Source organism: Labeo rohita, chromosome 13, assembly GCF_022985175.1.
Source record: "Labeo rohita strain BAU-BD-2019 chromosome 13, IGBB_LRoh.1.0, whole genome shotgun sequence".
Classification (NCBI taxonomy): domain Eukaryota; kingdom Metazoa; phylum Chordata; class Actinopteri; order Cypriniformes; family Cyprinidae; genus Labeo; species Labeo rohita.
In genome coordinates, this window is record NC_066881.1 from 21,338,189 (window position 1) to 21,365,588 (window position 27,400).

Consider the following 27,400-nt stretch of genomic DNA (forward strand, 5'->3'; position numbering starts at 1 on the left):
TCATGGGAGCGCGGCGAGCATAGAGGAACATGCTGGCTTGATTTGGCCAAATTGGAAGCCTGTGAGTAATATACGGCAGAGCAGAGCCGGGCTGGATGGCCGTCTGGTAGTGTTTATGTGCAGGGTAGCTGCATCTGCACACAGTCCAGTCCTGCGGATGCCTCGTACCCTGAGGCCTCCAGCACCTGCATAATGGAACAACAGAGAAGAAAGAGGAAAAGAAAGAGATCAAATGACAAGGGTTTGGGTTTCTCACTTCAAATGTTTCTTATTTTTGTGACTTACACCGGGAAAATATTTCCACAACCTCAGAGAGTTGCGCGTCGATATGATGGAGCGGCCTCGTCGCCGTTTCGTAAACATTTGTCTTATTGCGTGTTTGACCGTTCTCCCCAACGCCGCTCTTGGAAATTCGTGGAGGAAAACAAATTTCTGTTAAAACGATCGCTGGGTGCTTTACACAATGATTTAATATAGCGCCTTTTTTGTTTCCTTTTTTTTTTTTTTCTCCTCTCTCAGCTTTTTAGTCAGGGATTAAGAATTGGGGCAGGCGGGGGCAAGGAGGGAACGAGGGAAATAAATAAATATATAAAGGTGGCGGTTAATCTCGCTTAGTGCAGTGTGAACGCTGAGCAGTGCTGTGGCCTGACAAACATCTGCCTCACACACAGCCGAGCGGGATCAGCTAAAGCGATTAGCGCGCTCACGTCAGCCTGTGGAGACGGGTGCCCGTTACAAAAGCCAGAACACCAGCCTTTCCTCCCACACTCCACCTGGAACACTGACACTGCAGCGAGAGAGAGGCCCCGCTCCTACAGCAGCGCAAGAACCGGCGAGCGATACGCTACCCTTCTTCCAAAACGCATATGCTCTTGTCTGTTTTCCCCTCTCTCTGAACAAAGCAACATGTAGCTCTGAGGATTGAACAATCTGTTGTGGTACTAAAGCAGATGCTTATCACAGCCAGAGTTGTATCCGAAACTTCTTAATTAGCATGTATGTAATGAAATATGCCATTCATTAAGGTGTAATTGTAATTTTACACTTGCTTTGTACCGAGACGGCGGCCTTGATGTGATAGCAGGCGACCTTTCCATTGCTGTGTGTAAAGGGGGAGACTGGATCCTGCACATGCTTTTACAGTTAACCTCATTAAAGCAAAGGAGGGGCGATACTTCCTGAAAGGGGTCTTGACAGCTTTCTTTTTTCACTTTTTGTCCTTTTCATTTTCACTTCTTTTTCATTTCATTTCTGTTTTGTGTTCTTCACTGCAAACAATGTTTGTAATATGCATTCTTATCTTGTTTCCCAGTAAAATATCTAAATATTTCTTTAAAACAAGATAAATGTAAGTATTAAGGTCTTTCTCCATAATTTTTGGTAATATTTAAGAACATTTTCTGAAAACAGATTGTAGTATTTTGTGTTATATTAATATTTTGCACCTAATAAGTTGATCTTGGTTCGATATTTTACTTGGAAACAAGTTTATAATGCAGATTAATAATGTTTTGGCATGAGAAAAGAAGAAATGAAAAAAGAAAAGAAAGAAAACTGCAATTAAACATTTTTCTTTTCTATTTTTATTTTCGCCCAGTATAATATTGAAACATTTTTGAAAAGAAATGAATACATATAAATATAATGTTATAATGTTTCATATTTATATTTTATATTTATACAGGGTTCCCACGGGTCCTTGAAATCCTTGAAAGTTTGTGAATCTAAAAAAAAAAAAATCCAAGGCACTGGAAATTTTTTGAAAATCAGCATCCATAGATACAAGTCCTTGAAAGTGCTTGAATTTATTTTGTGCAAGAAGTTTTTTGGAAAAAATTCCGTATTATTTCCTCCGATCTGCTAATGTATTATTTCGCTAACACTTCGTGGCCTAGCTTGCTTGATTTATGTTAGTTGCGTGCATTTCTGTCAGATCTCTGTCATATGGCCAAAAATAAATGCAAAAAAAGCTTTTTTGCATAGGTGTGTTTGACACATGAAAACTGTAACAATGTATCTTACAAGGTAACACAATGTAACCTTGCTCTCACTTGAAATGTGTCCTCACATTAAGTCCTTGAATTTGACAGTATTGGACCTAGAAAGTCCTTGAAAGGTCCTTGAATTTGAAGTTAACCAAGGTGTGGGAGCCCTTTGTTTATAATTTTTCATCCTTAAAACTTTCTTTTTAAAAAATCTCAAGTTGTAATATTTTGTATTTATATTTGCTATATTAAATATTTGACTCTAGTAAAAAAAAATATATAATTTTTCGATCTTAGTAAAACTTCTCTTAAAAATTAAATGTGGAAATATTTCATAATCATATTTTATATTTGTTATAATAAATATTTTGGCTGTAGTAAATTAAAATTAAAAAGAAAAACTTTTCTTTTCAGTAAAATATCTAAACATTTAAGGCATTAAGACTGTTTTTCATAATTTTTTGATCTTAAAACTTCTTTTTTTTTTAAAAAAAAATCTCTTAAGTTTTAATATGTCAGATTTATATTTTATATTTATGTTATATTAAATATTTTGGCTCCAGTAAGTTGAAAAAAAAAAATTAAAAAATATATTTTTTCCCCTTTCTTTTCAGTATATTATCTAAACATTTTTGAAAAGAGAGAACATTTTGAAAAGGGAGAACATTTAAGGTATTAACTTTCTTTCTATAATTTTTCGCCCTTAATAAAATGTCTTTTTTTTTAATTAAATGTAATATTTCGGATTTATATTTTTTCTTTTCTTTTCTTTTCTTTTCTTTTCTTTTCTTTTCTTTTCTTTTCTTTTCTTTTCTTTTCTTTTTCTTTTTCTTTTTTTTCAGCCATAAACTGTTCTTCTTTTATACCCTCTGCCATTTCCCTCGCTTCCTTTTTTCTTCTCCCTTTAATCTTGAAGTTCAGATTCGAGTGTCCCCAGCCGTGGCGAAGGCAGCGATGCTCTGTGTGAGGTTGACTTGGTTCTCCGCCCTCATTTTTCCAACAGCATTGTGACTTGCCTCTTACATTGTGTGGCTCTTCAAACATGGCTAAGTAGCTGGTGATTTACTTTTCTGAGAACAAATTGGCCACATTATTTACGTATTCAAATATTTTAAAACGTAATTTAAAGCTTAAGTGTGTAATTTTGTAATCAAAACCTAATATATTACTCTGCTTAAGCAACCCAACCCTTAAAAACAACATTGGCCTAACTATTAGTGTGAGTTTTGGGGCAGGGCTGTCTGTTTGACCGTCTAGTGGCACAAAGAAGGAGAAAGTTTGATAACCTGTCATTATTTAGTATTAGCTTTCAAGTCTAGCCACCTTTTTTTTTTTTTTTCATCAAGACTGAAGATGTTTTGCATTGAGATGATATTTATGTCTTCATTGTCTCCCAAACCACATGATAAAGCGCCACGGTAAGAAATAACTTTGCCGGTTTTCTCGGGGCTTGTGTACAAGCCACATGGTGCGTTTGATAAAGAAAAAGGATGTCAGCACTCTTAGGATTAGCTCACACCATAGGAATTAACATCAACATCCCAGCTCCTGTAGCACCCAGGATTCACTTCTCTTTGATATCTAGCCTGCGCAGTTACAGGAGGAAAACACATCTGAGTTGAGGAACACTCCCAGTTCTATGTTTCTCTTTTCGATCTGTGGGAAGGTAGTCTTTACCTCGGTAAATTACTGTGTTCTCCGTTGATAATAGCACAGCCTTGGCCAGTAGTAGCAGTGTACTAAAACTATTTTTTCTAAAGATGAAATCTACTCATACATGGAGTATTTAAACTATAGCGAAGCTGTAATTTGAAGTAGTTAGCTGCACTCCAAGTTACTAAGAAAAAGTGACAACATTAAAGCTATTTAAAGGGACAATAACGTTTTAAATATATACACACTAGTTTGAGGGTTGGTAAGATTTGTTTTACATGTTTTTGAAATGACTTTATGTTCACTGAGGATGTATTTATTTGATTGAAGAAGTTCACTTCCAGAACAAAAATTTACAGATCAATCCTAGATGTTCATGTCTTTCTTCTGTTGTAAAGAAATTATATGTTTTGAGGAAAACATTTCAGGATTTCTCTCCATGTAATGGACTTCTATGGTGCTTTTAAATTTGATCTTCCAAAATTAAGTTTTAATGCAGCTTCAAAGGGCTCTAAACGATCCCAGCCGAGGAAGAAGTGTCTTATCTAGCGAAACGATTGGTTAATTTCTACAAAAAAAAAAAAAAAAAAATGTAAAAATTATCCTCCAACTTCAAAATCATCCTACATTGCTGTTTTTTTTTTTTGTTAAGGGTGTTTGATGTTCTTTGCATATTTACTTTGTAAACTCTGGGTCGGTACTTCTGGAGTGATGTAGGACGATATTAAAGTTTGAGGAGGGAATGAGATATTTTAGATATACACTAACTGTCATGACCGGAAAAAAAAACCAAGAGCTTCACACAGAGCTAGAGCAAGACAAGCGTTTGAGTATAAATTGTAATACAAAAAAAAACAGATCGTTTCTCTAGATAAGGCCCTTCTTCCTCTTCAGGGTCAAATTTGGGGGGCATCATGGAAGTCCATTACATGGAGAGAAATCCTGAAATGTTTTCCTCACAAAAACATAATTTCTTTACGACAAAATTTTTGTTTTGCACGTGAACTAAACCTAATATTTTGAAATTTTGAAATATTATTATTTTTTTTTTTTTTTTTATTGTATTATATCACCATAAATTAAAGGGTTATTTTTTCGTACTGTTCTCTGAGATTTTTTTTTTGGAAGCCCGTTTCCGCCACTAAATAAAAAATAAGTTATAAAGTCATAAATTTAGAATCGCGAGTCGCAATTCTGAGAAATAAATTTGCAGTTGCGTGATATAAACTCTCAATTCTGAGAAAAGAAGTCAGAATTGTGAGATATAAACTTGCAATTCTCTGAACATAGTATTTTTTTTTTTTCTCCCCATAACTAGACTGTGGAAGGAGGAGCAAACGACAGACACAGTGGGTGTGACGTCAGGCCTCAGAGAGGCTTTTATTAAACATAAAATAACCAAAAGTGTCCAAAAAGGGGTAAATAAAAGTATCCAGAGTAAACAGGGGATCTGGTGTCCTCATTGTGCTGGGGTTTCCGTGAAGGAGGGGCAGTGTTCGAGAAGAAAGGGTCCAGGTAAGGGGCGGAGTTCGGCGGCCACATGCGCTCCCCTCTCAGGTCCATGGCTCTAGGGGTGGCGGCTTCCTTCAGCGGCTATGTCCTCCTTGGCTCACGGCACTTCTGAGGGATTCAACGGCCTAGCTTCCTTGCTCGTCAGCCGTCTTAACGGGTGTGGTACTCGTCCGGACCGCGGGTCCAGCAGCTTGTTGCTTCGGCGCCGCTCGATTCCCTCAACGCTCCCTTCTTAGACCCACGAGGACACCAGCGTGCATGCACAGGGAAGAAACCGGTCTGCTGAGGAGAGGCACGCTCGCCACTTCAACAGCAGTGGTGATGAGGCTTCATTTGCGTCAGGCGTTATTACTCGCCACTTTTATTACTCGCAATTGCGAGTTTGTATCTCATAATTCTAAGAAAAAAAGTCAGAATTGCAAGATACAAACTCGCAATTGCGAGAAAAAAAGTCAGAATTGTGAGTTTATATCCTGCAATTCTGACTTTATAACTCGCAATTGTGTGTTAGCTCAAAGTTCTGAGAAAAAAAAAATCAGAATTGGAAGTTTATATGACACAATTCTGAGATAAAAAGTCAGACTGGCGAGATGTAAACTCAAAATTGCGAGGAAAAAGATAAAAAGTAGCAATTACCCTTTTTATTTTTTATTCAGTGGTGGAAACGGACTTCCATAATAATTACATAAAAAACATTATAATATAGAAGTAATAGGCTATTTTCTGTCCTGTTTTTAACCCCCTCAGCAGAACACTCTGTTTGAATAGGCGTGGTGGACTGTAGACTCAAACGTAAACGCCCACTGCTATGATTGACTAACGGCGTACATTCATTCCTCATAGTTGGATGCCACTGTGATTTAGGTTAAAAACACATACATAACAAAGAGACAAGAGCAATGGTGCCCACGTAATGAAAACAGTTACTCAAACTTTTGTTGCAACATCACTCTTGGGTCGGATATAAGTGGGATAGCATTGTCTTTTGGTTTCAGTCTTTTTAAAAGTCCCAGGTCGAATTGTGTTGCTCCGGTTACTAATGTAACCTTGGTTCCCTGAGATATGGGGCATTGCGTTGCTGAAGCTATGGGTAATTGTAAACGAATCTGTGGTAAAATGAAATAAACAAAGGACTGAGTTCATACTGATGTGGTCTGGAACTTCATTAAAAGTAAATTTCATCCACTCTTTCCTAATGTTGGGATTATAAGGAAGGCAATGCCAAGACTGTTTTTTCCACAAATTGGCACTGCAGAGCATCTAGTTGTTTTCAGAGCCATCTTTATTGTTTAGTTTCTGTGTAAACCTGCACATTTGCCTTACTGGTAAACACTGTGCAAATCGGTGGGTGGGGTTAAATAGGCATTGATGTCAATCTTCTTCCGCGGAGGCGGTGCTTATCTATCTATTACGTCATACATAGGAACATTCCAAAAGATGTCTTTTGGCAGACTGCCTGCGATAAAACTTAACAACAAAGTTTTGAGTTCTGAAACTTGCAAGATGTTTTTTATAGTACAATGATCTCTTATATGTCAAAAGATCAAGGGAATTTTGGTTTCTAGTTCATGACCCCTTTAAAGCCATAGACCTTACTGAGATAAGATGCCTTATTGAATTTAATACGAATGAAGCAAGGCTTTAAGGGATAGACTCTGAATAAAGGTCATAGATCACATAATTTTTGCCAGCTCAACTGTTAGAACTCTTATGGGGTGTTTTTTTGTTTTTTGTTTTTTCAGAAAGACTTTCGTCAGCTGAACTCTTGGTATGTTGTTAATCAACAGTACAATCCATTGAACGCCCTGTACTCTATCCCTCACAGACTTGTTTCCCTTCCTGTCAAAAATTATGACACTGCCCTGACTAAGGTCTATTATTTCAGTCTTAAGTTACATGATATTTCAGAAATGAATTTTTTATGTTGGTGCTTAAGTTGGTAACAGTTGTGCAGTTCAGTATTTTTGTGGAAATATGATTTTTTTTTTTTTAGGATTCTTTGAACAAAGTTCATGAGAACAGCATTTATGTGAAAAAGTTTTTTGTAAATCTTTACTATTATTTTTCATCAAATGATTGCGTCCTTGCTGAATAAAAGTATTAAAAAACAAAAATTAATATGACCCTAATCTTACTAACCCCAAACTTTTGAACAGTAGTGTAACTGTGTGATTCTATAATTCATGTTTGCCTCATTGTGAGTATTTTTCTAGCGCAAAAACAATAATGATCTTAATTAGTCACAGCAATTAACTTAAATTTACGCAAAACGCATCTAATAAACTAGAAAGCAGCCTAATTAAGTTGAAGTATTTTTCTACAAAAAGACTATAAAATGCTCTTCTGAGAGTTCTCTTCTGGTAATGCATTTGTGAATAATTTAAAGCAAACACAGTTTTCATTCATCTGAATGAACCGATTCACAAAAATAAACCTGAGTTCTAAACGTTTGATTTATTACCGCAGTTTGTTTGATTGTAAATTTGCGTGCCTAATATACGTCAACCAAAAACTGATTTATCACAAAAAAAACCCTACAAAACAAAGCTGCTACTATAATACATCAGCCTCGCTCAGTCAAATAATACCGCTTTGCCAAGAGTTGCCTATATACTGGCACTTTGTTGTTGTTAATGGAGGTTTGCCATCAAGTTACTTTACTGTTTTTTTTTTTTTTTTTTTCATTGTTGGCTCAGATTAAGTTCAACACCCCTTTTGAATGGAAGGTGTTGAAACAAGCTGAAATATCGCTTCTATCCATGCCAAAAGTGCATTCATGAAGAGCACTGACTGTTCAATGCGGGACAGATGTGGTGGTTCCTTTGGAAATATGTTTTTTGTGTGGAAGGGAAATGAAAGCTTAGGCTGGGATGTTCTTCATCTCACTTCTGGAGGTGAAGCAGCTGAGGATTGTGCATCTTTCTTGTGTTTATAGCGACAGCTAGCATCCTGATAAGGGTCAGAATTTGACACTGTGCCAAAGCTGTAGTTAAGAACACAGTTTCAGTGTAGCATACATTTGAGCATGCTTGTAGTCTTGTAACCTATTGATTTTAGAAACTCAGCTCACTGGAAAAATGTGTCTCTTCAAAGCTTTAGGTTATGTTTATTGTGAAATGAGTGGAAAAGTATGACTGGAGCATTATTAATCAATTCGCTTTTTGTGTTCCACAGTGGAAAAAAATGCTTGACTTTACTTTAAAAACCATCTGAAGTGATTGTTACGCATATGTTGGCATAGCAGTCAGACATAAACTTTGGCTTTGTCAGTCACTCGCCGATAAAAAAAAACCTAACATCTGAATCATTAAATGCACAGACGTGTTTGCCACCCTTGACAGGAAGCTATATGATTACAAAAGATGTTTTCTGTTAGCCTGCCAGGCCGTGCAGCCATGATGAATGAGTGTAATATAAAGTGCATCAAGAGTGGACACATGCATTAATGGCTCTCAATAATTTGAGCAATACATTTCAAATGCTACTTTCACGCAGAGCCTGATTGTTTCTGAATGATTTAATCTTGTTGAGTTGTGTCTCCCCCCCCATTCGTGTCAGTAAACAGGAAAACAATGTGCTCATTTGAATAATATCACAAATTGTGTAGTTCCTGGCAGTCCTTGTGCTGTGTCGTGTGAAGAGTGCCAGCCCTCGGGGTCTGAATGAACAAAAACAAATCACTGCATTGCTTACACAATTACAAACCTGCGTACTATTCATCTGCAAAGGATATGCGAATTACTTATCTGAATGCGTCTCCAGATATGATCTCTAACGCAGAGTGTTGCACATATTGAGATGTATTAGATATAAGTTCTCGAAGCAGATCGGTGTGCATATGCATAAGAGAAATCTGGCTGGCATAATAGGAACATCATTTTAAACGGCACCCATTAGGCCCCATTTTACAAGATGTAATATTGGTCTTGGGTGTCCCCAGAGGAAAATATGGAAAATGTTATTTTTGGGGCGTGTCTATTAAAGAGCTCTCTTGGTGTGTATCACTTTAAATGCAAATGAGCTGCATATTCCCACCCCGTCTTCAGAAGAGGGTGTAGCGCATACATCTCTGCTTTACATACCTACAGCAATAAACAGCGGTTGAAGCAACCTGAGGGCGAGAGAACCGGTGTTCACCTGTACATATGAGAAGCCAAACACACTGAAAATGGGATGAATCAACGTCCTCAGTGACTTAGATGTTGGGCAAAAAGTCTTATGTTCAGTCTTACATCCAAACATAGAACTCTGGGATTGTTTACGAGACATTGTTGACTTTACAGCTGCTCAAGCGCTGAGAAAATAGAGGACGTTGTACAACCGAAGACAACTCGCTGAAGGTGGAAACTATAGCTGTGGGCAGGGCCTAAACTATGTGATGTCACATTGCTTAAAGGAACACTCCACTTTTTTTGAAAATAGGCTCATTTTCCAACTCCCCTATAGTTAAACAGTTAAGTTTTACCGTTTTTCGAAGCCATCTAGCCGATCTCCGGTCTTGCGGTAGCACTTTTAGCATAGCTTAGCATAGATCGTTGAATCCGATTAGACCGTTAGAATCTCACAAAAAAATTACCAGTTTCGATATTTTTCCTATTTAAAACTTGACTCTTGTAGTTACATCGTGTACAAAGATGGATGAAAAATGAAAAAGTTGAGATTTTCTAGGTCGATATGGCTAGGAACTATACTTTCATTTCGGCATAATAATCAAGGAACTTTGCTGCCGTACCATGGGTGCAGGAGGCGCAATGATATTAGCTGTCGATTTTGCCAGCTGCAACTCTACATCTACACAAACTTAGTGCGTAATATCATTGCACCTGCTGCACCCATGGTACGGCAGCAAAGTTCCTTGATTATTACGCCGGAATGAGAGTATAGTTCCTATCCATATCAGCCTAGAAAATCACAGCTTTTCATTTTCTGTCAGTCTTAGTACACGATGTAACTACAGAAGAGTCAAGTTTTAAATGCGAAAAATATCGAAACTCTGGTCATTTTTGAGTGAGATGCTAACGGTCTAATCAGATTGAATGATCTATGCTTTGCTATGCTAAAAGTGCTACCGCCAGACCAGGAGATCGGCTGAATGGATTCGAAAATGGTAAAACTCAACTGTTCAACTCTAGGGGAGTTGGAAAATGAGCCTATTTAAAAAAAAAAAAAAGTGGAGTGTTTCTTTAAAGAATCAATACGGCATGTCTAGTGAGACCAATTTGGTTTAATGAGAATTAAAAAATGAGTTGTTTGTTGTTGTTTTTTTTTTTTTTTTTTTTTTTTTTTATAAATTATAGTAGGGTGGTTGTGTTCACACACTGGGGTGTGCGATATCGTCTATGATAATATCGTAATTGTTGTTTAAACTATAATTGACATTGAGTATATTGCAAAAAAACAGACAAAAGCACACCCAGAAAGTGCACACATACTCTGCATGATGTAGGTTAGACTACTGCGTGAGCACATTTAGAGTTCTAGAGTTTTCACTGCATCATTGAGTCTATTAAAATATGTGTAGAAGTCCCCTAAATTCAAGACAAGGGGGCAAAATGTCCTCTATACTTCTATCATCTGATATAGTTAATATCACATGAAGAGTGAAGTTTTTCTCCGAACATCAGCATGATGTGATATTGATTTGATGAACAGCTTAATAAACAAGAAGCTGATATTAAGTGACTTACATGCTGTATTTTTACAACAAAAAAACGTTCCAACAAAGCCACAGCAGAACTGTTTTGCATCTCTGAGCAGCACACGACAGTGTTTTGTTACAGGGTTTTGTAATCAATCAGCCATTTGAAGGAATTGGTTGAATGAATGACTCATTGAGTCACTCATGCAGTGATTTGCCATCACCTACTGGCGATTTTAGGTTTATGTTTAAAGCATACCCCCCCTCCCCAATCATTTCAAATATCAGTATTTAACTTCTTTTTATTTTAAACATCAAAACAGTAAGTTAGTTATGTTCAAAGGATTAATCACATCCACAATAAAAGTTTTTGTTTATGGAATATATGTGTGTATACTGTGTATATATGAATTATGTATATATACAAACATACAGTATATATTTTGAAAATATTTACATGTATTTACATGCATATATTTATATTCTTATAATTTATATTATATATAAATACATTTAATATATAAACATAACATATTTTTCTTAAATATATACATGCTTGTGTGTGTATTTATATATACGTAATAAATAGACAACAGTACACAACTATATATTATGTACACAAACTTTTATTTTGGATGCGATTAACCATTGCCCAGCAATAATTAAGTTCTAAACCTGTTGAAGTACCAGCATATTAGCACGCTTGGCAAAATATTGTCTAAGTATTATTACGGAAAATATTGAGAGATAATTTTTGGTCATTATTGCACACCCCTATAAGATCTAGGAAGATCGAAAACGAACATAATTCCTTTTTTTTCTTCTTTTTCTTCAGTTAATTCTTCAGTCAGTTAAAAAAAAAATCAGCATTATGGTTTGAATCGGGCTCATTTATCCAGTAAATCATTTCAAGCCATTACTGACTCACTCACTGAATCATTTTTTGGTTCTCTTGGATTTGAAGTGAAATAAGCACCATTATGGTGCTGTTAATTTTAGGTTTTGTCAGACTTACCATCATTTGTTCATATAATGTGTAATTAAAGATTAAAAATATGTGACCCTGGACCACAAAACCAGTCATAAGGCTTTTTTAAATTGAGATTTATACCTCATCTGAAAGCTGAAATAAGCTTTGTTGGGATGAGACAGTATTTGGCTACAACTACTTGAAAATCTGAAATCTGAAAAAATCAAAATATTGAGAAAATTGCCTTTAAAGTTGTCCAAATTAAGTTTTTAGCAATGCATATTACTACTCAGAAACTACATTTTGATATATTTGTGGTATGAAATATACAAAATATCTTTACAGAACATGATCTTTACTTAATATCCTAATGATTTTTGAAAAGAAAAGAAGAATCGATAATTTTGATCCATATAATGTATTTTTGGCTATTGCTACAAATATACCTGTGCTACTTAAGACCGGTTTTGTGGTCCAGACTAGATTTTATTTTGTTTTGCTTAATTTTTATTTATTTTGTAATCAACCATCTACAATTTGAAGTGATTCTTCACTTTGTTTTTCCGCCCAGACATCTAAAAGAAAAAGTTATTTGGCTCTTAAATGATTCATTTTTGGAGGCAGTGGCTTCCTAGTAGTTGTTCTGGTCTGGATCCCTGGAAGAGCTTGAGAAGTATTGGGGTGGAGGCTGAACTCAAACAAAACCTTGAATTATCAGAACATACTGTCTCATCCAGCTGCACTGATTATATGAATTTCTCTCATTTATTTGCTGGTGATTTAGGGCGTTCACGATGTTGGTGTTGCTCGCTGGCAGAACTATCTGGAGTTGATTTACGGATGCAGTCTGTTGGATAGAAAATCTGAGCCTATTATGATTCTGCCCAGACCAACATTAAAATGTGTATTTATTGCACTTCCAGTTTTTATGTGTGATCCGTAGCAGGCGGCGTGCACCAGATTGGATGCTCTCATTTGACAAACCTCCATTTTGCTTGTATCTGACAGCAGTCATCCGACGCATTACATCCAGCGTACTCGTACTACTCCTCCAATCATATATTTTCATTCTCTCCTTCCAACTCTGAGCTCTTTATAGACTCCATAAAGAAAGACAGATGTTTCAAGTTTCTTGGTTTCCCCCTACCCCAGGCTTCCCAGGTTGGGTCTCGGTGCCACCTTCGGTTCAGAAGGACCCGCAGATGTGGGCCGGCGTTCGCTCTTTCAGAACTGCTGTAACAAAGCAATTAAGGAGCTGAGATGATAGGGAAATTTTATAGTGTCAGTAAGGATGTCTCTGAATGTCTACGAGGAAAGAGGAATGTGGTACGCATTTTAAAGCAGCAGGGCATTCAAGAGCTGAATGAAAATGATTCCATCTCCAGCGAGGCTTCCTGTAGCCCCACACCTTCCAGAGGAGGAGAGCTTGAAAAAGACATGCAGACGGAGTTTAAGGCCTTTGCGCTTGTGTTAATGAAGCACAGAGAGGGAGGGAGAAGGGGCCTCTGATATGTGTTTAATTAGCAGAGGGTCTAGCTAACTGACTATTAAACTTCTGATTACAGTGTGGAATTTCGCTTAAATTAAGGAGTTCAAGAACTCTTTGAATGGAAGTGACGGCAGGAATAGGACAGTTGTTCAAATAGGTAGCTTGCTGTTTCTCGGCTCTCGTTTTATATGATAGAATTTTGTTATTTATAAGTCAGTTTATAGTCATTTTTAAACATTTGTTTTAAATTGTTCATAATATTATATTCTACATTTATATTGTAAATATTTTTTATTATACATGTATTTCTAGTAATAATAATCTAATTTTATTTATTCATTTTGTTCATGTTTTGTGACTTTTTTTCATAACAATTAAGCTGGTTTTACTTTAGTTCTTTTCTTCTGCACAAAAAAAATAAAATGATGAAAAATGATTAACAATATTTAATTAGTAAAATATTTTAACTTAGTAGTATTTTATGTTGTGCCTTACTTGTCAAAGAAAATCTCAATGCATTGTAACTGAGAGTTTATACATTTTATCGTATACTGTTTTATTTTTTATTAAATTATAATAATGTTTTTAAATGTTTTATTATATGTAGTGATATTGTATATTCATATTGTATTTTTAAATTTGTAGTAATAGTAATAATAATGATAATAATACATTTTATTTATTAATTTATTTTTAGTCGCCAAGATTTTTATTTACTTTATTAAACTTCTTTTTTGCAATGTGAAAAAAATAACATTAACAAAATAACACATCAAAGAAAATGAGAACTATACATTATATGTATATTATACAGTTTTATTATTTATTAAGTTATAACAATATTTTAAAGTGTTTTAAATATATACTAATATTTGTATATTCATATTGTTTTTATTATGTTATATGTATTGCAGTGGTAATAGTAGTAATGATGATGATGATAATAATAATAATAATGATGATGATGGTTTTTATTTAGATGTTTTTTTTACTTGGTGACATTTTCATTACAATTAAGCAGATTCATTTATGCACAAACTCAATTCATTTTTGCAGTGTGAAAAAATAACATTGTTTGAATAGTAAAATCTTTAGTAATGTTTTATGTTATTCATAACTTATCGAAGAAAATTGTCTCAATGCATTGTTAATGACAATTTACTCATTTTATATTACACAGTTTTATTATTATTTAAATGTTAATATTTTAAAATGTTTTTTATATTCGTATTGTATTTTTTTAAATAAATATGTATTGTAGTAATAGTAGTAATAATAGTATTAGAAGTAGTAGTAATAATAATAATAATAATAATAATTAATAATAATAATAATAATAATAATAATAATAATTATTATTATTATTATTATTATTATTATTTCTTTTTTTTTTTAGCACCAAGATTTTTACTTTGGGACATTTGTATTACAATTAACCACATTTTAACTCAAATTTTTTGCAGTTTTTTTTTTTTTTTGTAAAATGTAGTAGTGTTTTCTGTTCTGCCTGTAACTAATCAAAGAAAGTTGTCTTGATGCATTATGTTAACGAGAATTTGGGAGGGAAATTTGCATAATTATCATAAAATGATCATTTGTGGTCCTAAAAATGGGTTTCATTTTCTTTTTCTGGCGTAAAAAGACTTGCATACATTTTTGTAAGATTAATATGACTGCTTCGAGTTTTGGAGCCAAGCTGTAATTCTTAGCATTACGACACATTCAGCTATAAAGGTTAAAGTGTCACAAGCTATCTGCTGACGTTCTCCGATATTTCGCACATGCACAAGCACAGTTTTAACTGTTTTGAGAGGCAAATAGCTGCATGGCTGTGTGAGCTGCAGTAGATTGTTGAACCGTCCAGACCCAGATACCAGCGAGTGAGTTATTCCCTGCACCGTGACCTGATTAATTGAGAACGTCTGAGGTTGTCCGTGGGTTGTGTTCAGGCTCCAGTCACCGCCCCAACCTCATCCATCTCAAATGCTTGTGTCTAAAGGTTGGCCTCCGAACGCTGACCTCTCGCCTCAGCTGCAGACAAAAAGTCAGTGTGCTTAAGTTGATTGAATGAGAGAGAGCAAGAGAGTGAGTGTGGGATCAAGAGAGAAAGATAGCGCCCGAGCCAGCGAGAGACAAAAAGAGGCAACATTTAGACAGCTGCACGCGTAGCGCCATGTATCCGTGTCTGTCAAAGGAAGATATTTCTGTCTCCTTAGTGCGGCCCGCAGGCTTCCAAGCAGGCCATCTCGATGTCATCACCGTCACCCTGCTGTCATTGGCTAAAAAGGCCTGGCTGCGTGCGTGTCTGAAGTACAGCGTGTGCTGGAGTTAAGGGCTCTGCTAGCCCAGGCCTAATTGGAGTGCGTCAGTCAGGCTGCTTGACTCATCGAAAATTACTGGGAGCAGTGCGCTTAATAGGAAAGCAGAGAGGAATGACAATAAGGTCATGATACCACCACATCCAATGGCAACGATCGCATTCCAGGGCTGCGGTAGTTATATCTTATGAGCACCTCATGCTGACAGCGTACGCGGCGATAGACCGTCACATGGCTTTGAGAATGAGCCCTGTCATATACGTACAGTCAGGGGCCAAAAATAACACTTGTGCCAAATGCAAGTAAAAATTGGCTTTGGTGAGTACAAGAAATCACTTGCCAGTTGGACGGGTGCTTTATTAGGAGCTGCAACATAATATGCTGTTTAAAGGGGTCACCGGATGCCCATTTTCCACAAGTTGATATGATTCTTTAGGGTCTCAATACAGTCTATAACATGCATTGGTTAAAATTTCTCAATGGTACTGTAAAAAACGCCATTTTTACCTTCAGCTCTGTTCACAGCAACCCATTTTGTTGCATGTCTCTTTAAATGCTAATGAGCTCTGCTTACCCCGCCTCTCTCATTCATGGTGTAACGAGCAGGACTGTTTACTTTAGCTGCAGCTGGGAGTGCATTCCCTAGCAAAACAAAAGTAATCCTGTCGATGCTGATGGCCTGTGGTTAGTGCATCGACATATAGTGCAACTGCGCTCACAGCGACCCGAGTTCGATTCCCGCCTGCTGATCCTGCTCCCCTGTCTCCACCCAATACTTTCCTGTCATTTCTCCACTGTCCTCTTACAATAAAAGGCACAAAAGCCCATAAATATAACTTTTTTTTTTTATTATTATTTTTTTTTTAATATTTATTTTTGGTGTTTATTGATAGGACAGTAGTGAGACAGGAAATTAAGTGGGAGAGAGATGGGGGACGGAAATCAGGAAAGGTCCACAAGCCGGGACTCGAACACAGGACGCCCGAAGTGCAGCAGCGCTGCATGTCGACGCACTGCCGCCGACGCACTGTTTATATTAGTAAAGTTTTATTTTTACTAATGTAGGTCTTTTTGGATTATTTCATATATCTGGACTACAATACCAGTCATAAGATTAAATTTTTGGCAATTATGATTTATACATGAATAAATTTATACTAAATAAATAAGCTTTCCATTGATGCATGGTTTGTTAGGATAGGACAATATTTGACCGAGATACAACTATTTAAAAAAAAATCTAAATATTGAGAAAATGGCCTTTAAAGCTGTCCAAATGAAGTTCTTAACAATGCATATTAATAATACATTTTTTTTATATATTTACGATAAGAAATTTATAAAATGTGTATACAACAGCTCAAAGTTACAAGGGTGTAAATAAATAAGAAACAACAACGGAGTGTCTTTAAAAACCCTGTTTTGTGCGGAACTACTTCCTTCCGCCACAGATTCAAATCTGGCAAATTCCAGATCATCTGGCTGAGGTAAGGCTGCTCTCGGTGGGTTCGTGAGCGCTGAATGACTGCTGACGACCTGGAGCTTACATCTCCGAAAACATCGAAGCAAATTTTCAAATAGACGTTATGCTTATAAACGAACCACATATTTGAAGTCTAAACGAGTACATTCACAAATAAAAAAAAAAAAAACTCTTTAGTTGAACTACATTCCGTGACACAAAAACAGCATTATTTATACATTTTTTATGAATTTGGGCAATTACCATGACAATCACGTTGAGAAATCCCACAAGCGGAGTGATACAAATGGTGAAACAGTAGAAGTTCTGTTATCACTAGAATATTGCACTCCTCTCAGCCAATCAGATTCGAGAACCAGAAAGAACTGTGTGTATATTGTGTATATTTATGTGTATTTATTTTTCATAGGTTTTTTTGTTATTATTTTTGACAATGGAATTATTTTGTTTTGTTCTATTTTTATTTATATAAAAGTCATTTTTGTAGTCCTACTGATGTATCGGTGACAATCTGAACTGTGGGAGCGAATTCAAATCAAAGCAAAATGCTGAGAGATTTCTTGTGTCAGACTGCCAGTGCCTCTCGCATGCCGAAGGTTAGATTGATGGCCTGAACCTGCTGTTGACTTATATTTGAAGGAGCTCCCAGCATGCATTTCTCAAAGTTTTTCACTGACGTTTGGTTCTGTAGATGTAAATGTGTGGAGTGTGAACACGCAAACCATAATCGAGTGTCACGTTACATGTGATGTCATTTGGAAGGCACATACATGACATTTTTTGTATTGTCAGAAATTGAAGCGTTACGTTCGGTGCTTCCTAAAGATTGCCTCGTAACCTCGCGGCACGCATGCTTTCGCGGTGAAACGTGAGGTGGGTGTTTATGTTCTTTAGGTTAACATGGTTATCTGTGGAGGAAACCTGGCCTGCTGGCTCTGTTCTGATGAGCTGACTTCACTCCGCAGCTGCAGAAATATTCTCTCTCACTGAGCTGCAGGGACATGCCAGTATTTTCATTCCTAACTTCAGGCATTTCCGAGCTCTAACAAAGGGAGAGTGAGGTGATGAAACTAGGGTGGAAGCTGTTTTCCAAAAGCACCAAATTATTTTTCTGTGTGAGCAGTAGATGCCTATTTCCACAGAAGCTTTATTAAGGTTTGTTCAGAAACATTTCATGCGGTTTCTTTACAGTAAACATTGTTTCTGTAGATGCTTTCTCGTGAAGATTTATCTACCTGACACAAATATTCCACCAAGTAGAGAAGACTGGGAGTTCTTGTCACACAGGAAAGGTTAAATAGTGTGAAAAAGTGAAGTAAAAACGAGTGACGGCACTAGTCTGAATGCCACATCAGCACATCTATTCCCTCCATTTAACACTACTTAACACAACTGACTGTATTGGAAAATTACAAGCTCGCGCTGTTGTCACCATCTTGTTTTTAATCCTTTTGGAAACCGCTTCCCTCCTGTCTAATGCTGAGGGATCGGCCCGGAGTAACACTGCTTGCCTAAACCGGAATCCCACTCATTTTTGTCGAGTTACGCTCAATCTTCTCCCATTGACCACTGGGAAGGCTCCTGCTGAGGATTGACAGGGAGAGCCTTTGACAGGCGGATACCAATAAACAGGGAATTGCCCTTCCAGAGAAAATAGCTCTGTAATTGTTGGGTACGTTCAAGCTCGGCCGCAAAAGAAAAGGCTGGAGTGGGCCTGTGCATTTTTCTGCCCTGTGTCAGGGTTGTAGATGTGTCAGCAAGCCCCTCGCTCTTGTGCGCATGGCTGTGGCTGTCTGCTCGACTTGGCCCGCTGGTGGAGGCCCAGCTGAATGCTTAGTGGTTGGCAGGGTTGGCCGTTTGCCTGTGTAACTGGAGTTTGAATGAAAGGGGCCTTGTGAACTTTTGGGCTACTGTGGCATTTTCCAGCTGCCGAGCAAAGTAATTAAAAATCTTTAGCTATATTGCTGAAACGTGTAGAGTTACAGTGCTCGGTTTGCTAGAAACACGTTGTGGGACTTGTTTCTTGCTCTTGATTTTGTTCCTGGCTCTGTCTGGTTTCATATGCACACATTTGCACTTTGCATCATTGGATCTTTAACTCTGTCAATCTGTTTACTGCCAGTGATGCTTTTTAAATGTGTTTTTTGCACTTGTTTCCCACTGTCTTTGACAAAGAGGCTTTTTGATTTGAGAATAAACAGGTTTTTTTCTTAGACTGTAACTCATCTACAGTATCCAGGATTTATATGGATATGGGAAACTTGAAAATATTATGAAATTTCTATTATTATTATAAATACATAGCTACATTAGCTACATATATTTTGGGCAATTTTGAAGTATATGAAAATCTGTGTAATATTGAATACTATTACTAGAATTATAATTGCATGCTTTTTATATGTATATGTATACTTATAAAGTATACATATATATATATACTTATATATACTTATAAATGCAACTAATATTTATTATATTGATAAAATTCTACATTGTCATAGAACTAATATATTGTATTTAAAATTGGTTTTATTTAATTATATTATACAATTATATAGTAATAAATAATTGATAATATTAAATAAATTTAATTTAATTATATATATATATATATATATATATATATATATATATATATATAATTCTACATTGTCATAGAACTAATATTTATTTTATTTAAAATAATTTAAACAATTTTATATTAAACAGTTATATAATAATAAATAATTGATAATATTAAATAAGTGCATTTAATTTTTTTATATATATATATATATATATATATATATATATATATATATATATATATATATATATATATATATATATATATATATATATATATATATATATATATATATATATATATATATATTTATTGTGTATATATGTTATGTTACATTTCTAAACCATGGTCATGCAACTAATATTTATTATATTAAAACATTATTTATTATATTTGTGTAATTATATTAAATAAATATAATTATAAATAATTAATAATAATATTTAAAAATTATATTTAATTATATACGTTTATTATATTATATATATGCTATGGTAAAATTGTAAAACATTGTCAAGCAACTAATATTTGTTCTTTTTAGAATATTATTATTGTATTTATTTAATATACTAAATATGATATAATAATAAATAATAATTATAATTATATTTAATTATATATGTTTATTACATTGTATATGTTATGCTAAAATTCTAAATCATCTGCAAAATGTTTTTCTTTTTTTGCGTGCATAAACTCTAAAATTGGTCTGTATTAAAATCTGTAACATGGAAAAGCGTTTAACTGTTACCCTGCAGACTTACATTAGCGTTTTCTTCTACACTGATGACCCTCTTAGAGTGTATCTTGCCTACTACAGTTACTGAGTAAATTAGAGCTGCAGAAAACATGGTGACAGATGTCTTACATCACTCTCATGTGATTGGCTGTGAGTTTTTTATTGTCTGTGTGAAGTCTCATTACCCACTGCCCCTGGAAAAGAGCCTAATAAGGCAGACAACAGTCTGCAGTCTCTATTGAACTGTACAGAGAAAAATAAAGGTCTGCACCACATGTAAAGACACCTGCTTGCTAATTTGTATGTCCGCAGAATGCTCGTGTCGTGCCTTTTTTTCCAGCCGGAGCAAATATATGCTCTGATTTTGATGTGGAAAACCAAAAAAAGAGATCCCTCCAGCGGGTTGAGCCCTAAATGAATTATTCAGATCTGCATGTTGTGTGTTTTGCCGGCCCATTCTGCTTAATGGCATCTTTTATGGCACGCATCAGAGACGACTCCAGATGCAAGACAGCCTCGGCATTCCAGCTTCGTGCATTGCCTCACTGCGTGCCTGAGAAACAAAGCTTAAAATGCTGGAATTCATTTCACTTTTAGTGTCCCCTTAATAAACGATTCGCAAATCAATGGCCGCTTTTGTCATGTAATTTGTTTCCGTGCTCAGTTTTGTGATAATGTTTTGCAAGCAAGGCTCTTTGGATCAATATGAGATTGAGGGGAAAAACACAAGCCTGGCTTCTATTTTTCTCTTCAGATTTTTGGGAAATGATGCAGTTGGTGCATTATCTCATCCAGAACAATTTAGCTTCATAATGGAATGGTAGTTTTGCTTCAGATAGGACAGCAGAAGTGTATTTGTGCATGCAAATGAAAGAAGATTAATATTAAAATCTATTATAATTCTGTTTACATGCTTGATCATACACTGATTATTCTTAATGATGTGTAAGTTAATGCAAATGCCTAAAGCTAAGCTTTTATCACGTAAAGGTCATAACCGTTTAAGCACAAACTTGACACTTCAATGTCAAAATCGGGTTTTCCCGCATTGACGGATTTTCAAGTCATCAGCGCTTTGTTTTACATGTAACGGTGTGCAACACCTCTGGTAGTGCGTGTTTTCTATCTTTGTGTGTTTGTCTATGTTGTGCCTGGTCTTTCCTCAGCTGCACCTGCACTAATTGTAAGTGTGCAGCTGTGATGTGAGAGCCGTACTCCAGCTGGGAGAGCTTGTTGAGCTGCCACACAAACCCGGCGAGCTAAACACCCCAGTAAGTCCCTCCTTGACTCAGCTAATGAGTGTGGAGCACAGACAATACACCCCAATCCAACAGCCCATCTGAGCGCCACTGCAGTCCAAGAACCGGAGGAGGTCGGCTATAGACGGCTCTCAGTTTGTGCTCCGTGACCGTGAAAGTGTGGATAATCAAGCCTTTGCTGTCTCGGCCTCCTGTATCCCGACTGTGTCTTTCCTTTATTGTTAGTATCAGTCCATCTCATGGGTTTCTCTCACGCTGAGTGACTCCAGATCACTCATCCAACCTGAAGGTCATATTTTCTTCATAAGTAAATGATAGGAAGGTTTCAAGTTCATGCAAGGGGTTTTTGTATTATTTTTTTTTTAAATGTTTTAGAAAGACATGCATTTATATTTTATAAAAACAATTGAATTATTATTATACATTTTGTATGAATTATACATTTCTATGAGTTTTATTATAATGCTGGATGTTTCATCAGATGTGGGTTTCGATAACCTAATTGTACCAATTAAAACGGTAGTAGCCCATTGAAATCTGGAGCAGTGGCAGTCCTTAAGGAATAACCTATAACATCCTCGTGTCTAAACCTTATTTCAGTAAGTCCTTGGGCATCGTGTCCGGAATAACACTGGTGGATGTTCTCTGAGTAGGATGTTAATGTGCACTTCACATTTTGTCTGTTCTCAAATGCAAGTACTGTAGAGCATTTTGTTAATTAAAAGGATATGTCCAATTTCATTTGACTCGAAAACAAGAAAATAAATGAGGGGGTCACAGCGGCCAACCAGATTTGAGTGTAATTTAATAGCATACCGTGTGGAAGTTGTTATTATTTTTATTACCATCATCATTCTGCTATCCGTAGTCACTGTGACCTGACACAATATTCTGGTCGAATATCAAAAGTGGTATGTGGCTATTAGAAATACAGTCAGGAATAAACCAGACCATTAATAGTCAAAGCATGATCCCATTAGGATATCAGTAGTTTTGCTTTTGCAAAAGCTGACTTGAAATATTCATATGAAATTACAGCTATGAGGTCCGTAGGGGTTGATAGCAGGAATTCAAGCAATAAACACACCTAATAGACCCTGCGCTCCAGTCGCATGCGGAGGGCCGAGAATCAGACAGATTGTCACTTTTCCCCTTTGGATTATAAGCCCATTTATTCAGGCTCAATGACAGTTGCATGACAGGATACGGATGGCGGAGCTGTGGAAGCTGATGAGAAAGATAAAGACACAGACAGAAAGTTTTGAACGAACAGATTATTGCTGCCTTCAAGTCATGTCAGAATTATCGTATTTACGAGAAGAGCGCACACGTGTCGTAAGTGCCAGTGGGAAATCCTGGATTTTCTTTGAACCCTGACTATTTGAGTCAAGGATGTGTCTGTTAAATAATCACAGTGGGGGATTTTGCTTATTGGCTATAATTGAGCTGGAGTTAAGAATGTTGACTGTACAATTTAGTTTTTGCGTTTCTTGCTACATTAGTGCTAAAAAGGCTTCCAGTGTTTGTCTGTAAATTACATGTCTGTTTTTTTCCTAAGTATTTAATGGTGTACATAAAAGACTTTGAAATTCGCAAGATGGTATATGTTGTTAAGTCAAAGTTTTTTTTGTATAATTTCAAAATTGAAAACAAAAACAGAATGGTCTGACCTTAGCTTTGTGATATTAGGCGTTACCTGATCTCATGATGAAAACGTGGGAACCTTTTCACAAGATGCGAAATACATACCAATAAGTACATATCACAGCAGTTTCTAACAAAGATGAACACTAGAGGCGGTAAAACAGCGTGGACTTGTAATCATTTTCATATACAGTTATGACTACAGCTCATATGTTTTGCTTTCCTTTACAAGCTTGCTCGGTAGCTCAGCTGATACGGAATTGGACTTAGGATGTGGAGTCCTTGGGTGCAAATCCTGAAAAACATGACTTATGATGAAAGAGCTGAAAGATGAGATGCATGCTTGCGATTGCGTTTTTACATCACAGGCCAAGGCCGCTCCCCGATAGTTGACTGACATGGCTGTTTTACCATAGACCTGCCCTGAGTGGGCTGAGTGAGTTGTGAACTGTTCAGGTACTTTTTCATCATGAGATCAGGTTGATTATGTTACATAAAACATATCTGAATGAAACAAATCAGCAGACAGACTGAATGAGAGAGTGCAGTTTCACACTCTGACAGCAGGTGGCGCTTATGGAACAGCAGCGATACAGCGTTTCTTTGACTAATGCTGTGAAAAAAACAACGCAGCACTTTTAAATACTACATAATATACATTATATGAAGGTAAGATTAAAGGAACATACAATCTTAAAGTTTTTTCTCAGAGGTACATTCATATAAACCCCTCAGACTGAGATGAGTATTAGAATTAGAATTAGAATATATTTCATGCATTGGGAACAGTGCCTGCTACAGTATTTTCTCTTTGCGTTCATCTTCAGCATCTCTGGTGTCTGTTAACGGCTGTTTACAGTTGGTTTATTTGCCCAGTTAAAGAATTAGTTGTGTGTTATTAATAGTTCCAAAAGTTTTCAGTCAGAAGTGTATGCAGTTAACAGGGATCTCCTCTCAGTTAATGACGCTGTGTACATTTTTTTTTTTTTTTTTTTTTTTTTTTTAATTCGTCCGTTTGAAATGATATATCACCCAGGTACTACAATAAATGTGTTTTTATTTTAGAGTTACTTTTTATTTGGTGTGCTGGTTGTGACGTCATGGAACGGCAAATATTCCTCATGAATATTAAGTTATGAACAGATAGTTTAACATGATCTTTTATTGTTTTAGTGTGTTACCTGCTTGAAATGAATGTTTTTACATCTTATACTGTCAGTGCTAGGTTTTATTGACTTTTCAGCACTATTACAGGTTACTGTCACAATGGTCATAAAAATCAGTGAATTATTTTGCTGTTACAACAAAAAAATCAGCATTAAATAGACCAAGAATGTTAAAAAAAACACAGATGGCTCGCATTACAAAACTGCATTTAGCATTCAATACTTTGGGATGGTCAGTATGAATCAGTGGATCAGTTATTAAAGACAGCTTTTTCTTGTAGTTAAATTTGGTTGTTGTTTATGAAACCTATTACAGTTGCTGTTCTGTATTTTTGCTGTACTGCTTGATTGTCTCTTATACTAGCTGCAAAATGCCACAGATCGTGATGGTACATGATCCCATGTGCAGAGTAAGTCTAAGCGTGTGCTTCCTTTATTTAGCAGTGTGACATTATCAAGCTGGGAAGGTACAGAACGGGGGGATTATGAATACTGAGAAGAACATATGTAACCATGCACATCATTTACTTTGGCAAAGGATTAATATAATGTGTTCTTTTTTTAAATTCCAGATCACTTCTATGATTGATGAGGATATGTGAGTGAATTTGCCAAACACTGAACAAAGAAATCTACTGCATCCTCTGGTAAGCGCTTTGACTGATGATCCTTCACTGCTCATTTCTCCTAATGATTGTTCACCTAATCGCAGATTTGCACACATGTGCCGCTCGCATGGTGTTATCTTCAAAACAACTTTCCCGAATTAACTCGAATGGCGTAATTGGTGCTAAAAACGGGAAAGCACGCACACTATCGTGTCAGACGCTCATATTTCTTGAGCGCAGTCAAACGACGAATTTATTTAGTGTTTTTGAGCAGCAACAGAACACTCTGTATAACATGAGTCATAATTAGCAGCGGGGCCTCTCAAATCACTCGCTGCTTTGTTGTTCCCCCTTACAACGTCAGTGTCAGTTTTTTTTAATGTGATTATTAAAGGCAGGCACAATTACTGAGATGTGAGATTCTTTGAACGAAAAATAAAAAATCAGTCTTAGCAGGCAGTCGGAGACATTCGTCTAAACAGCACATGCGGTGTAAAGCGTTTCATCCCGAGCCTGTAATATGCTTTCTGCCTGGTCTTGTGTACTGATGAGACACAGAACAGCTCGAAGGTGAAAATGTGTGTTTTTTTAGTAGCATCTACATTATGCTAATGAGTTTGCGATGGGGGCGGAGCCATAAAGGCCAGATTGCCAGGAGAAGAGGGAGAGGAGAAGCCTGTAAATTATGGATGCAAACTGCCATTTCTGCCAGGGCAAAGAAAAGAGAGGCGCTAGGAGAAACCACAAGTCATGCATATCAGATTATCCTTCCTTTACCCCTCCCGCTCCCTCACTTTTACTAAATTTTCTTATCATGCTTCTTGAGCAAACTTGCACACACAATCTGGGCTGTGTATCTCCAGTCACATGAGGGCCAGAGGTGCTGACGAGCTGGAATGCTTGGCCTGGTATTTCCTGATGCTCGCACACACATGTACACAAACACACACTCGCGTAAACACACAGGGCAGGCTATATATTTGTGGACGGGTTCATGTTTGACTTGGTGGCAGAGTGGCAGAATGATGAAAGAGGATTTTACAAAGCCACCATATGGTTATCAGTTGATTTTAGAGATTTCTTTTTATTTATTATATTATATATTGCAGACAAAATGTATTGCTGTTCAAAAGTTTTGGATCAGTACAAATCAAAAATCACAGTAAAAACTGTATTATTGTGAAATATTACAATTTAAAATAACACAATTTCTATTTTTATCAGTTGTGAAGTGTAATTTAATCCTGTTCAGCTTTGCAATCACTTTTAACAGCTTTTACTTTAGTCGTCAGTGTCCCATGATCTTTATAAAATCATTATCTTATAAAACAATTCTTATTATTTCTTCTTGTTTACTCTCACTTTTGATCAATATAATGTTACCTTGCTGAGTTCTTTCAAAAGAAAAGAAAATTAAATGGCACTGTCTATGTGTATGCAGTTGAAACCAGAAGTTTACATGCACCTTGGAGTAGGTGCAAAATGTTAATTATTTTACCAAAATAAGAGGGATCATACAAAATGCATGTTATTTTTTTTTTATTTAGTACTAGTCCTAAATAAGATATTTCACATAAAAGACATTTACATATAGTCCATAAGAGAAAATCATAGCTGATTTTATAATAATAACCCTTTTCAAAAGTTTACATACACCTGATTCTTAACACTGTTGTTAACTGAATGATCCACAGCTGTTGTTTTTTTTTTTTTGTTTGTTTTTTTTCTGAAACTGCCTGCTGTTCTTCAGAAAAGTTCTTCAGTTCCCACAGATTCTGTTTTTTTTAGCATTTTTGTGTATTTGAACCCTTTCCGACAATGTCTGTATGATTTTGAGATCCATTTTTTTCACACCGAGGACAACTGAGGAACTCATATTCAGCTATTACAGAAGGTTCAAACTCTCACTTATTCTTCAGAAGGAAACACAATGTATTAAGAGCTGGGGGGTGAAAACTTGGGTAAATTTAACTTATTTTGTCTTCTGGGAAACATATAAGTATCTTCTGTAGCTTCTGAAAGTCAGTACGTAATAAAATAAAATATGATATTTGGGCAAAATAAGAAAAATTGCACGTCATTCTATTCAAAAGTTTACACCCCCGGCTCTTAATGCATCGTTTTTCCTTCTGGAGCATCAGTGAGCATTTGAAACTTCTGTAATAAAAAAAAAACGTAGTTTGTATGATCCCTCATATAGATAATTACCATCCTCGCTTATAAAGACACACTATATGTCTTATTTACAAAAAGATTGTATGAAAACTTACCATCTGCTCTGGCACGTGACAGGCAATTATTTTGTTGAACTGAAAGATTATGAATCATTTAGCTTTGTAATTGGACACAATCTTCACCAAAGGGAAA

The 27,400-nt window shown here is 36.0% G+C and overlaps 1 protein-coding gene across 5 annotated transcripts in view; it reads left to right on the forward strand.

Annotated features, from left to right (window-relative positions):
- The window catches only part of zmiz1a (zinc finger, MIZ-type containing 1a), a 166,753-nt gene that overhangs the window by 45,339 nt on the left and 94,014 nt on the right, over positions 1-27,400 (forward strand). For all 5 annotated transcript variants that reach the window (XM_051125690.1, XM_051125688.1, XM_051125693.1 and 2 more), the window contains exon 3: positions 24,998-25,072. The gene's annotated coding sequence lies outside the window, so the exon portion shown is untranslated. The remainder of the gene's footprint in view (positions 1-24,997; positions 25,073-27,400) is intronic.